This window comes from Acomys russatus, chromosome 1 (assembly GCF_903995435.1).
Source record: "Acomys russatus chromosome 1, mAcoRus1.1, whole genome shotgun sequence".
Taxonomy (NCBI): domain Eukaryota; kingdom Metazoa; phylum Chordata; class Mammalia; order Rodentia; family Muridae; genus Acomys; species Acomys russatus.
Window position 1 is genome coordinate 94,786,712 of NC_067137.1, and position 14,752 is coordinate 94,801,463.

The following is a 14,752-nucleotide window of genomic DNA, read 5'->3' on the forward strand; positions in this document are numbered from 1 at the left end:
TCCAACTAACAGCAGCCTTCCAGGACCAGCGCAGTCAGTCAGAACCAGATGAGCTCACCCTCCTGTCCCGTGACATAACACTTCTGAGAGGACAGTGCCCCAGGTCAGTGAAGGCTGGTGTGCTGCCATACTGCAACCCACCCCTTGCCTCTCAGGCTCGGGGAATGCAAAACACTCAAAAAGCCAGAGAACATATGATAGATGTTTTACAATATCTCTCCTACTAAAGGAAGTTGACTAGAGAGAAAAAAGGTATTTTCAAGTTAAATATTGCAAATAAGAATGAAGAATACAAAAGTTCCATGAATTTCTAACTCTAAAACATGGGTATGTTCAAATAGCTGTATATATCTTATATATGTAAAGACCAAAAGGCTCCTTGGTGGTCTGCTGCCAGCCTCTGCCCCCTGCCAGGGTCCTTAAAGCTCTTGTGCATGAAAGTCTGAAAAGCACATACCTCTCCTGAATGAGGGTTACAAACCACCACCACCTGTCACACTTGCATTTTAAGCATCAATTTGCTGCGTTTTCCCATCCCTGGAGAGCTACATTTTCCTTTTGTAATTTGCTGGAAACCAACACCCTTGATTCCTCTGCACAACTTGGTCTTTACACATACCTTGAGCATTTGCCATCCACCAGACTACCTGCTAAAAACTAAAGTCTGGAGGCACAAGGTTTCTCTGTGTAGCCTTGGCTATCTTGGACTGGCTTTGTAGACCAGGCTAGCCTTGAACTCATGAAGATCCATCTGTCTCTGCCTCCCAAGTGCAGGGATTAAAAGCGTGCGCCACCACACCCTGTGGGATTCCCTTTTTTCCTTCTTTCTTTCCTTCATCCTTTTTGTGTTGGGTATCAAGATCAAGGCCTCGGGCAAGCTACACAAAGTTCTATCATAGAACAAACGCCCAGCATGCTCCATGTGGTCCTATCGTAGACCTCCCTCCCGGCATGCTACCCATGGTTCTATCATAAAACTCCCTGTCGTTGGGTTTTTTTTTTTTAGTGCCTTAACCATGTATTTAGACTGACCTAAAACATGCTATGCTGCCCAACTAAGACATAATAATTTCCTTTTTAAAAAAATAAATTATCTGACAAGGTAATTGTCAGATAATGAATTTGTGTCATTTTCACCCCCCCACTACCCTCTCTCATTCCCTTCCCATTCCTGCTGAACCCCCACTTCTTCCCAGAAGTAAGTCCTCCCCCAACTTGCATTTCTTATTGCCGCTGCTGACTTCTGTGACCAGCTCAACTTAATTAGGACTGCTTGCCTGAGAACAAGTAGGGGTTATCTGCCGTGGTGTTGGCAAGTTACCAGTGGCTATACTCATGAAGAAAATGACTCCCCTTGGCCAGCAACCACTACCAATGGTTCCTCAGGGAAGGCTGGGAAGACAGGGACTTAGTTAACCTTGATACACTTGATTCAGTATGGAAGATGGACAGCACAATGCACTAAGTACAATGACAGAAGAATAACCAAATGTGGAGGACAGGGAAGGAGAGGGGTAACCTTGCCCTAAGAGACAGAAGATGTCTTCACAATAGAGGCAGGAAAGCAATGCACTGAGAAGGCTTGGTGCTCTACGGCCTGGTAGAGGGCCTGAGCTGGGGTCGCAACACCAAGTGAACCAGCTCCCATTCTGCTCCAGCTCCAGTGGGCGTGACTCCCTCTCCGGCCTCTGCGGAGCCCTGCATTTTCAAAGCATCTCCTCACCAGACCCAAAATATACATATAATTAAAATTTATTTTTTAAAAAAAGGATAAGTACTTGTAAAGGTAGGCGGGGGAGTCTGATATCCCAGAGATAGATACAAATACCAAGCCAAAAGAGGAGTGATGACAAATTTCAGCATTATAAAAGCAACGTATTCAGAAAGACCACAGGGGACAAGGTGTCTGCTTCTAGTACAGTCTTAATGGCAAAGAAGATGACCTTTGGCACTGCCTGGTCTTGGACTAGTGATGTAGCCTTTCTCAGTTGTAAAGTGGAAACACACTGGGAAAAAAAAAAAAAAAAGAAGAAAGCCTGCTCAAGCCTTGGGCTACAGGGAAAGAAAGATGAGAGTGAAAATCCTGGATGCAGGGGGCCTTGTTTTAAAAGCTGCTGGGTTACCAACTATGATGGTGGCTTATGTCAGGTCATAGCAGCTCCAGTGAGGAAGATGGCTACATGCTACCCAAGGGATCAGGTAGAGAGATCCCATGTGGAAACAATCATAGCAACCATTCAAAATACTGAATGCTGTGGGACTCTCTCAAGGATGTTGATAACAAGAGTCCAGCACACTGAGAACTTACTGTGGGCCAGGTACTCTAGGAGGCCTTTCATCTGCATTAGATCACTCAACCCCTGCATCAACCGCATACTAAGCCTATCTATTATATAACCAATTAGCTTAGGAAACAGAGGCAGAGAGCTACTTGATAGCTGACGGAGTTGGACAACTTGATTCTAGAACCAGAAACTCTGCTGTATATAAACGCCCCGCCAGGGAGAGGAGTATTTGGGAGATAGGTAAAATGAGAGCTCAAATTATATATTTAATTTGAAATTTTAAAGGAATATTATTTTATTTTAGACTTTAAGCAACCAAAAAAGGGAGGTTTTATTTTGTTTTTTTGAGACATGGTTTCTGTGTAGCCATTGCTGTCCTGAACTTGCTCTGTAGACCAGGCTGGCCTCAAACTCACAGTGATCCACCTGCCTCTGCCTCCCAAGTGCTGGGATTAAAGGCATGTGCCACCATGTCCAGCTTTTTTTTTTTTTTAAGTTGTTTTTTTAACCAAAGGAAAAAGAGGATAACAGATTTTAAGAGAGCTTTTGGGGTAAACAAGAACGAAAAAGACAGACTCCTGACTGAGAGACAAGATCAGAGTAGCCACGGTGCCCCATGGATCCCAGCACTCAGGACGCTGAGGTGGGAGGACTCCAGTTTGAGGCCACTCTGAGACAGACAGTAAGATCCTATATTCCCCTAAGCCCCCAAGTAAACCGAGCCTGGTGGCAGGAGGTAGAGACACAACAATCAAAAGTTCAAGGCTTCAAGGTGAGCCTGAATTTGCAAAATTATGTCTCATTAGTTCAGTGGTTGAGCACCTATCTCACACATGAGGTTCTGGATTCAATCCCCAATGCCACAAACATTTTTAAAGGGTGGAGGGAGATGACGGGAAGGAGTGAACTGAGGCTGGAGAGAGGCTAGAGCATTCTTGACATTCTTAGAAGCAGCAGGGTGAGTGGCCTGTGCAGGCAGTCAGAAGCAAGGGTGGAAAGCTAAGCACAAATGTAGATTTTCTGACCTTGGGAGCCCAGATAAACATCGAGTGAAGAGTTAGCACACAAGAGCATCCTAAGCCTGTGCCCTTAGAGGATGTCCAGGTAGACATAGCTACAAAACACATGGAAACAAGATAGCTGACAGTACAGACACGTGCAACACCCTGGAGACATGGGGACCGGGAAAGCAGACAGACTAAGTGAACTCTGAGAAAAGCAATGTAACCAAAGGGGGTCGGAGGGGGGGGTGGGGGGATGGAGGGGGTCAGAAAACAGGCAATGGTGACAGACTCGTAGTTGACACTACTGTGGAGACTGAGCCCCTTGACTGAAGAGACCCTATCTCAAAAAGCAGGTGTTACAAGGTAGGAAATGGCGGCGCTGGCGAGATGGCTCAAGGTGAGCACTGACGGCTCTCAGGAGGACCAGGGTGCAGCTCCCAGCGCCCACACGGTGGCTTCCAAGCATCTGGAACACCAGTTCCAACGGATCAGATGTGCTTACTCCCATGCAGAGACTCACACACAAAATCAGTCTTTTTTAAAAAGTGTGTGGGAAAGTAGGCACAAGGAGTAAACACTGGCAAGGAATCACTGGGGAAGGGGAAAGCTGCAAAAGTGGCTTAATGGAGACCAAAAGAATTTATTTCCAGAAGAAAGCAGTCAACGTGGTCAGACCCAGGAAAGACAGACACCAGAGGGTGAGGGCAGGGACTCAAAACCAAAGCTATTTTCTAGAGCATTCTAGAGCATTCGTGTTCTAACCTAACAACTTCAAATTCAATTTATATCCTATACTTCTTGTTGTTTGTCTGTTTTGAGACAGAGTCTCTCTACATAGCCCTGGGCGCTCACTACGTAGACCAGGTAGGCCTTGAACTCACAGTGACTCCCCTGCCTTTTCCTAGGAGTGCTGGGTTTAAGGGTGTGCACCACCACACCTGACCTACCTCTTGGTATGCCAAGGCAGACTGATACCCATGGGAGGTCTCCCCTTTTTTGAGGAGAAAGGGAGGAGGGATAGATGTGGTTGGGGGAAGAGAAGGAAAGAGCTGGGAGGCGAGGAGGAAGGGAAAGCTTTGATCGGGGCGTAAAATAAATAAATAAATAAACAATTAACAAAATAAGACTATAAAGGCGGGACTAGAGAGATGGATCAGAGTTAACAGCACTGGCTGCTCTTCCAGAGGACCCAGGTTCAATACCCCAGCACCCATATGGCAGCTCCCAACTGTCTCTAACTCTAGGGCCAGTGCATCTGACGACAGTCTTCTGAGCTCCATGTGCACCAGGCACATACTCAAAACACATACACATATATAGGCAAAACAGCCATACACATAAAAAAATTTAAATTCTTAGCATTAAAAAAAAAACCAAGAACCAAAATTGAGGAGCTAGAGAGATGGCTGAGCCCGTGTCTGGTTATCAGATTCCCTCTTTTGGCCTCCACAGACACCTGTGCACTCCTGTGTACATACACACATAAATAAAAATAAAGTTATTTTTAAAATGAACATTAGTCTAAATTTACCTAACTTTTTTAAAATTAGTATTTATTGCTGTTGTGCCTGCATGTATGTATGTCTGTGTTAAGGCTGTCAAGTTACAGACAGTTGTGAGCTGCCATATGGGTGCTGGGAATTGAACCCAGGTCTTCTGGAAGAACAGTGAGTGCCTTTTAGCCACTAAGTCATCTCTCCACCTCTAAATTCACCTAATTTAACAACCAATAAGCTCTTTACAATTCAATCTAGCGATGGTTATTTCAAAATCATGTATCTAAAGCAAAATCAGACCTAAATTAATCTTGACCCTAAGCTGAATCTAATTCCATAAATATCAAAGAATCACATCCAAATTTTAAGATTTACTTTAAAATCTTATTTCATGTGTCTGAGAGTTTTGCCTGTATGTTATGTCTGCGTACTATGTGTGTGCCTGGTGCCTGCAGAGACCAGAAGAGGGCATCAGACTCCCTGGAACTGGAGGAGTTACAGAGAGGTGTGAGGTGCCATGTGGGTGCTGGGAATTGAACCCAGGTCCTCATAGAGAAACAAGTGCTCTTAACCAGAGTCATCTCTCCAGCCCCAAGCGTGCCAGTTTTTAGACTTGTTCATAGTATTGCATCCGTAAGGAGTTTGCTCTTCTTGATCGCTGAATGGCAGTCCCTTTTAGGGACAGAGTACAGGCTGTTTAACCATTCACCCGAAGGACATTTGGATTTTATCCAGTTGGGTGCTATTATGGATAGAGGAGCAATGGATCTTCAAGCATAAGTTTCTGCATGGACTCTTGTTTTATTTCTCTGAAGTAAATACCCATATGAGTCCCATATGGGAAGCATTATTTTCAAACTACAAGAAACTGCCCAACTGCTTTCCATGGCAGCTGCAGTACTTTACATTTAAACAACACTTGAGAGGCCCAGTTGTTCTGCCTCCACCAACACTTGGTACTGTAAGTGGCTCTAATTTAACTCATTCCATAACTGCCCGTCCTCCTCCCACCAGAATCTCACTATGTAGCCTGGGCTGGCCTCCAATTCAGAGAAATCTGTCCACCTCTGCCTCCCAAGTGCTGGGATTAAAAACTTGCACCACCACATCTGGCTTAATTTGCATTTTTCAGGGGGCTGAGAACTCTGAGCATCTTCTCAGATATGTATTAGTATTGAATAGCTTCTTTGGTAAAATGTCTATTAATTATTTTGTCTTCTGGTCACTGAGCTTTAGTTGTTTTTGTTGTTGTTGTGTTTTTCCGAGATTGAGTTTCTTTGTGTAACAGCCCTGACTGTCCTGGAGAGCTTTCATTCTTTATAGACGCTATATGTAAGTCTGTTATTAGATATACACTTGTGAGGTATTTTCTATGACTTGCTCTTGGCTTTTTTTTTTTTTTTTTTTTTAATTTGTGTGTATGCCACATGTGAGGTGCCTGTTAAAGCCAGAAGAAAGTGTCAGATTCGATGGATCTGGAATTCCAGGCTGTTGTGAGCCACTCAATATGGGTGCTGGAACTGAAATCAGGTCCTCCGGCAAAGTAGTGAATGCTTGTAACTGGGGAGCCGTCTCTAGCTTTCTTTTTTATTTCCTTACCGGAAGCTGAACTTTTAAAGAGAATAAACATTTAGGGGCTGGAGAGATGGCTCAGAGGTTGAGAGCACTAGCTGTTCTTCCAAAAGTCCTGAGTTCAATTCCCAGCAACCACATGGTGGCTCACAACCTTCTATAATGTGATCTGGTGCCCTCTTCTGGCTTTCAGGCACACATGCAGGTGGAAAAAGAGTAAACACAACTTTGATGAAATCTAACTTACCAACTTTTTCTTTATAGTTTATGCTTCCATTTTAAAATTGTGTATGCATACACACGCCAGAAGAGTGCATCCGATCCCCTGGCGTGAAGTTACAGGCATAAACTGCCTGACATGGTAGTGGGACTTGAACTCTGCAAGAACAGTAAGTACTCTGAACCAGTGAGCCATGTCTTCAGCCTGTGTTCCTAGGGCTGTTTTTGTTGTTGTTGTTGTTGTTTTTTGTTTTGTTTTTGCTTTTTTGGTTTTTTGAGACAAGGTCTCTCTGTGTTAGCCTTGACTGTCCTGGAGTCACTTTGTAGATCAGGCTGGCCTCTAACTCACAGCAATCCACCTGCCTCTGCCTCCCGAGTGCTGGGATTACAGGCATGCGCCACCATGTCCGGCTATGTTCTGTATTTTTAAAGTCTTTGACAAGATCACAAAGATTTTTTTCCCGTTTTCTAAAAGTTTCATAAGGGGAAAAAAAAATCTGTCAAAAATTTTAGCAAGGTTTTATAAAAACCTACACGCCATTTATCTCCTAATTATTCAGTTTTATTATTTCTTTGTTTCACTCACAGTCAAACCTCCCACACTACTAAGCACTACTGAAAGTACAGCCTATTTCTGAATCTGGAAAGACTTTGTCTTTTAACAGATTACCCCCTTCTACCAACTAAGTGGCATACCTAAATTTAGCCGAGGTTTTGGTCCCTGTGCTATCTTCAGAAAACCCCAAATCTCTGCAGTTCTGAATCTGTTTCTGAGGGCAAGTTCTAGAACCCGGAACACACCAAATCTCTGCAGCTCTGAATCTGCTTTTGAGAGCAAGTTCTAGAACTCGGAACACATATCTGGGTTCAAGGCTGGAAAATTCAACTACATACCATTTTGGTGTGAATGATAAGATTCCAGAAGATTTTCTCTCTAGTTCAAGTCACTTGCACCTGTGTGAGGCTGGAGAAAGCCATATTCCTCACCAGTTAAATTAAAATTTAGCCCTTTAGGGCTGGAGAGATGGCTCAGAGGTTAAGAGCACTGGCTGTTCTTCCAAAGGTCCTGAGTTCAATTCCCAACAACCACATGGTGGCTCACAGCCATCTACAATGAGATCTGGTGCCTTCTTCTGGCCTGCTGGCTCACATGCAGGCAGAATACTGTATAAATAGTAAATAAATCAATCTTTAAAATAAAAATTTAGTCCTTTAAAGGTTAAGATAACCAGAACCAAAGCAATCCTATGTCCCTTAATTCTTATGTAGATTCTCTTTAAAACAAGACAGTTGTCCTGAGTTCAATTCCCAGCAAGCACATGGTGGCTCACAACCATCTATAATGAGATCTGTTGCCCTCTTCTGGTCTGCAGATGTACATGTAGACAGAATACTGCATACATAATAAAAAAATAAATTTTACAACAAGAGAGTTCCTTAGAGTCAATATGAAGTAAGTAGCAGATTTAAAAAAAAAAAAAAAAAAAGTGAGATGCACTCACTCCATCTGGACCGGTTTGCTAATCACTCTGAGCCCTGTTCAGACCGAGTAGTTTACTGACATGTCCCATAAAAAGAAGCCTGAAAATATAGTTTTTCTTGTTTTGTATGGTGTGTGTGTGTGTGTGTGTGTGTGTGTGTGTGTGTGTGTATGTATGTGTGCCTGTGGAGGCCAGAGGCTTCCTTAGTGGCTGCCTCACTGAGCCTGGAACTCAGCGATTCTGCTGGGCTGGCCATCAAGTCTCCCTATTCTCCGGACTCTATCTGTCCTCCTGGGGATGTAATCATACACCCATGTTGCTGTATCCAGCTATTTACATGGATGCTTGTAGGTTCAATTTCTTTTTAATCAATTATATTTTATTATGAACTTATTAAACAAGCCTACCTCCCTAACAACCCGACTAACCCAAACAATCAGAAAAGGATATTAAAGAGCACTACAATGAAACCTTAAAGATATCAGTTCCTCCCATAGTCAGGATTTCAGCAGAACAGCAATTCCACCAAAGTTGCTGTTGGAGCCGGAAACAGCAGCTGGAACCTCAAGCCTCCGCTGGAGTCCAAAGCCTTAAAACTTTCCCTGGAGAAGTTCTCTTTAGGAGCCTCTTGAAGTGCAGGGATGAACAGCCAAACACCAAGTCCCAACCAAAAAGCGATATATATATACATATATATATTCAGTCTGTTCAATGTTTTTCACCAAGCTCCTCCACAAAGTATTAAGTGGTACACATCCTCCCCTCTTCTCCATCCCACACTTGGAATCAAAACAAAAACAGGTTTATCTCCCCTTCATCTCCCCCTTTCTATTAAATATAATAAACTAAATACAATAAAAATAATTATGAAAATTATCCAGCAAAAGTCACACTTAAAAGGACCAGTCCCATTTGTATTTGACAATCTTGGAGAAATTACTTTACTATCTATTTTATCCTATTAAGTCTTATCTTAGTGTCTATAGAGTTTTTTAAAAATAGTAACACTGTGGCTATTTAGTCTTTACCCCCAAGGACATACTACTTAACACTAAGAAGTGCAGGCAAGAAACTTCCAAAGTATAGACAGGACAGAGAGTTGACTGCCTGGACAGTCACAGGCTCCTCTCCACCGGGGAGGCATTGAGTCTTCAGCCCGCTGGCCCAAAACCATCTGACAGACTGCTCTGAAGCAGGAATCCTGAAGGACTGGCCCACCTGGTCTCTGTAAGGCTGGGCAGTCAATTTTTCAGTATCAGGCTTGATCATTGTAGATGGTCAGTTTGTCATCAGCAGTAGAGATAAGTACAATTTTTCAGTCCAGTAGCTATCTGCAACTATTGTTTTTGATGCCCTCATAATTAGACTTGGAGGTGCTGTCTGGAGTGGATGTGTCTGTCATAAAAGCCCTTTATTATTAAATGCTATTTTCTGTGGATCTCTGAGGTGTTTGAAGACCATCTATCTTATCCATCATCTATTTCTTTTAAAAAACATATACAAGAAACTAAAGCTTATTTTATAACTAAGTAATTCAGTATCTAATAAGATTTATAAGTGACCAACTTACCAATTTCTATCTCTGACTACCTTGAACAAGTTGTAACAGTTAGCTTTCATAAGACTAGAATTGTCTAACACCTTTTTAAATGAGTTGCACATGTATAATACATTAAGCAAATGTCAAACAAAATGATCTTACGTTTTAACCAACATACAATATACAGTTTTAAGTTTGTATCAACATACATTATACAATACATAAAGCAAAAGTTGAATAAAATAGTTTTAAGTTTTCACTAATCTACAATATTAATGTAAAATATTTGAAGCTAGTAGATTCAATAACCTACTTTTTATTCTATAAATCTGTATCTTCCACCTGTAGGCTCAATTTTCTTATCAATTATATTTTATTATGAACTTACTAAACGAGCCTACCTCTCTAACAACCCAACTAACCCAAACAATCAGAAAAGGATATTAAAGAGCACTGCAATGAAACCTTAAAGATATCAGTCCCTGGCGTAGTCAGTAGGATTTCAGCAGACCAGCAATTCCACCAAAGTTGTTGTTGGAACCGGGAACAGCAGCTGGAACCTCAAGCCTCCGCTGGAGTCCAAAGCCTTAAAACTTTCCCTGGAGCAGTTCTCTTTAGGAGCCTCTTGAAGCGCAGGGATGAACAGCCAAACACCAAACCCCAAGCAAAAAGCCTCCTCTCCTGTTTGGGCTCATGTATATATACATATATACCCTCTCAGTCTGTTCAATGATTTTCATCAAGCTCCCCCAGGAAGTAGTTCGACTTTTAAGTAGAAAAACATCCTGTTTTTTCACATCTAAGTGGTAAACATCCTGCCCTCTTGTCCATCCCACACTTGGGATCAAAACAAAAACAGGTTTATCTCCCCTTCAGATGCGGAAGGTCAGGACTCCGGGTCCTAAAGACTTTACCACCTGAGCCTTCTGCCCAGCCTCTCTGTGATTTTTTTGAGACAAAGTTCCATGTAGCTAAAGCTGGCCTTTAACTCCTGATTCTCTTGTGTCTACAACCCAAAAGATGGGACTGCAGACATTGTGCCATCATGCTTGGCAGAAAGTATTACTTTTTAATCTCAGCAAATATTACAATTATAGCAAGTAGCTACATACAATTTTCGAACGTAATACATTTCTTCTCAAGGCTTTTGGCTGTATTTTCGTGGTACTTTTTAATAGGGCTGGGAATATAGCTTAGTGGTAAAGTGCTTGCCTCTTAGTATGTATGAGACCCACAGGTGACTCTCCAATACCCAGTATGGAAAGTGAGAGATATAATTCTACCTTGGACCTAACCTAACATCCTTCATCACTAACTATGTCACTACTAAGAAAACTTAACTGCCGGGCATGGTGGCGCACACCTTTAATCCCAACAACATGGGAGGCAGAGGCAGGCAGACCTCTGTGGGTTCGAGGCCACCCTGGTCTACAAAGCAAGTCACAGACAGGCAAGGTTACACAGAGAAACTCTGTCTCAAAAAAAAAAAAAAGAAAAGAAAAGAAAAAGAAAAAGAAAACTTTGTTTACACTGAAATCTGTCAGAACAGGACTACATTTCAAAGTGAGAAATGGTATATAAATAATCTTTAATAAGCTGGGCAGTGGTGGCACATGCCTTTAATCCTAGCACTTGGGAGGCAGAGGCAGGCAGATCGCTGTGAGTTTGAGGCCAGCCTGGTCTACAAAGCAAATCCAGGGAAGTCAAGGCTACACAGAGAAACCCTGTCTCGAAAAACACAAAAACAAAAAATAAATAAAATAATAACTAGAAAGTACTGCCCAAGCAGTGTTTTCCCAAGTACATAATGACACTATATGATGCTGCTTCAGATTGAATTCCTCTCAAAAGAACTCCCTTTAAGTCCTCAGTCACTATATGGCAAGTAAACTAGTGTCCCACATACAGAAGTCAGGACAGAGAAGAAATCATATTTCAGAAACACTATTATGTGTGGCCAAAATCCTAACAGTGATGGCAAAGTGAATGGAGTTTGGGAATCACTTGCCCAAGAAGATATGCTGGAAGACATTAAGACCTCAAGCATGTGACCTTTAGAGATCGCTGACAAGGTGCTAAAGCTTCATACACAGGACTGAAGAGACGGCCCAGCAGTTAAGCCACGTACTCAAGTTTAGTTCCCATGCCAAGTGGCTCACTGGCCCCTGCAACTCTAGTTCATGAGGACCTGACACCTTCTTCTGGCTTTGTAGACAACAGTGTTCACAAGGAAATATCCTCCTAGTCACACACATGCATGGAACTAAAATAATAATACGTTTTCTTTCCTTCATTTTAACTGGGTGAGTTTTGACCCACTTGCTCTTCCCACCTGTTCAGGGGTTTGGTCTTTTTGAGATATGGTTTCACTCTCTAACACAAGCTAACTTCCTAATCTAGCTCCCAAGGCTCATTTCAGCCTTTACTGAGACTATTGACACGAGCCACCACACCTGGTGTCCGAATACATTTCTCTTGACTTCTTCTTTCCATATTCAATTCAGAATGTTAGCAGGGACCATTTTCTGGAGCCCTGTCCAGCTTAGAAAGATTAGGTTTTTCTAAAAATTTTGGAGCTGACAATATGTCTAAATGAACAACAAAACTTACTTTTTAGCATTTAAAAAGAAGAAGAAATTGTTAGTTCAGTGTACTGCTTCCTTTTATCCGGCTGTTTTTCTGTCTATAAATTGACCTCTTCCATGTTGATCCACAGAATGAGGACAGGCTCCCAGTGTTCCCATCCCATGGCAGTCTTTATGCTCAGGGAACCCTGAGCCACTGGAGCTTGGCTGGAACAGGAATACTTCCAAAGCAATTCTCTGAATCTGACAAGCTGTCTCCCTCAATAAGTCTAGGAAGTTGTTATTTTATTAACTGTGCATGAAATGACAGGCAAATGGCCAGATATGCAACCCTGTGGGGTAGAACAGCAACTGTTACACACACACTAAAGCTAAAATTCCCGCCTGTTATGGCCCATTCCTTTCAAGTTACTTTTTAAAGTAACTTTGCTTTTTTTAATTATTTATTACCATGATCAGCGTGTGCACAAAGTATGCCTGTGCCATAGCATTTGTATAGAGGTCAGAGGACCATTTTTTTTTTAATTTTTTATTATTTTTAATGTGCATTGGTGTTTTGCCTGCATGTATGTCTGTATGAGGGTGTCAGATCTGGAGTTACAGACAGTTGTGAGCTGCCATGTGGGTGCTGGGAATTGAACCCGGGTCCTTTGGAAGAGCAGTCAGTGCTCTCAACCACTGAGCCATCTCTCCAGCCCCCCAGAGGACCATTTTTAAGAGTTGGTTCTCTCTTCTCACTATGGCTTCCAGGGATCAAATTCAAGTTGTCAGGCTTGTGTGGCAGGCACTCACCCCAATGAACCATATTGCCACTCTCCACTTTTTCTTTCTTTTTTTTTTTTTAAGGGTTCCTGGGCCTGGTGTGGTGGTGCGTACTGGAGAGGCAGAGGCAGGCAGACCTCTGTGACGTAAATGCCATCTGGTCTACATGAGTTCCAGGACAGCCAGAGCCACAGAGCAAGATGTTGTCTCAACACAAACCAAAAAAAAAAAAGTATTTATTTTTATTTTATGTGTATGAGTGTTTTGCACGCGCACACACGCAGACATACACCTGGTGGTGCCCTTGGAGGCCAGAAGCTGCTATTGGATTTTCTGGAACTGGCAGTTGTGAACTGTCATGTGGCTGCTTGGAACAGAACCTGGATCCTCTGTAAGAACAGCAAGTGCTCTTAACCACTGAGCCATCTTTCCAGACCCCTCCAATCTTAATTTTAAGAGAAAAAAATTATTATACAACTGAAAGGAAGAACAATCTTTTTACTGTTTGGTTAGTCGGTTGTTTTACTGGACTGGACGGGGAGGCAGAGTTTCATGTAGCCCAGGTTAGCCTCAAGCTAGTTCGTTATGTAGCTGAGGATGACTTTAACATGCCTACTCCTCCTGTTTCCATCTTCCAAATTCAGGGATTACAACCATTTGCCATCACTCTCAACTTAATATGAAAAGAAGCTCAGTACTTATACATTCAAAACAAAATTCTTGACAATTTTGAAGCTATCGGTAACAAGTTCTAAGCTAAAAAGGGCTACATAATGAGACTCTATTTTTAAAAAAATTACACACAGTTTAACTGCAATGTGGAACTCTGGATTGGGGTATGTATAGAAAAAGAAGTAGCTAACGCAGAGAAACTCCATCTCAAAAAACCAAACAACAACAACACACACACAAAAAAAAAAAAAAAGAAAAAAAGAAAAAAAAGAAAAAGAAAAGAAAGAAAAAGAAAGTAAGCTGAAACTTTTGTGATATCCAAAAGTCTGTAGTTTAGTAAATGATATTCTACCAATGTTATATTCTCAGGCCACATGTACCATGGCGATGTAAAAAGTTAACATTAGAAAAAGCTGGATGAGCCAGGGGCAGTAGCAAACGCCTGTAATTCCAGCACTCAGGGAGGCAAAGGCAGGCAGATCAAAACAACAACAAAAATTAAAACAACAACAAAAAAGAGATGAAAAGTAGATATGAATATTCTGTATTTCACTTCCCCAAATGGCTGTCCTGACTAAGCAATGCAAGGTTAAGGCACTTTATTAAACGTTTCTACTCCTTGCTGCATACTCTTTGACCACTTGTACTTGCTTCTTTATCAAAATGTGAAAAACTGCTTCACATGCAGGAGGTTTCAGTTGCTTTTTCTTCCAAATAGCTTTACCATTTACACCAGAGGCTATCCTTGCATCTGAATGTTCCAAAACGGGTGAAAGTTAAAATAACATGGACCAGGGGCTGGAGGGAAGACTCAGAGGTTAAGATCACTGCTTGCTCTTCCAGAGGTCCTGAGTTCAATTCCCAGTACCCATATGGTGGTTCACATCCATCTATAATGAGATCCAGGGCCCTCTTTTGGCCTGCAGATGTACATTCAGGTGGGACATTTGTGTACATAATAAATAAATTGATGGGCGTGGTGGTACACGTCTTTAATCCCAGCACTAGGGAGGCAGAGGCAGGTGGATCTCTGTGAGTTTGAGGTCAGCCTGGTCTACAGAGAGAATCTAGGACAGCCAAGGATACACAGAGAAACCATGTCTCAAAAATGCCACAAGAGAAAGAAAGAAAGAAAG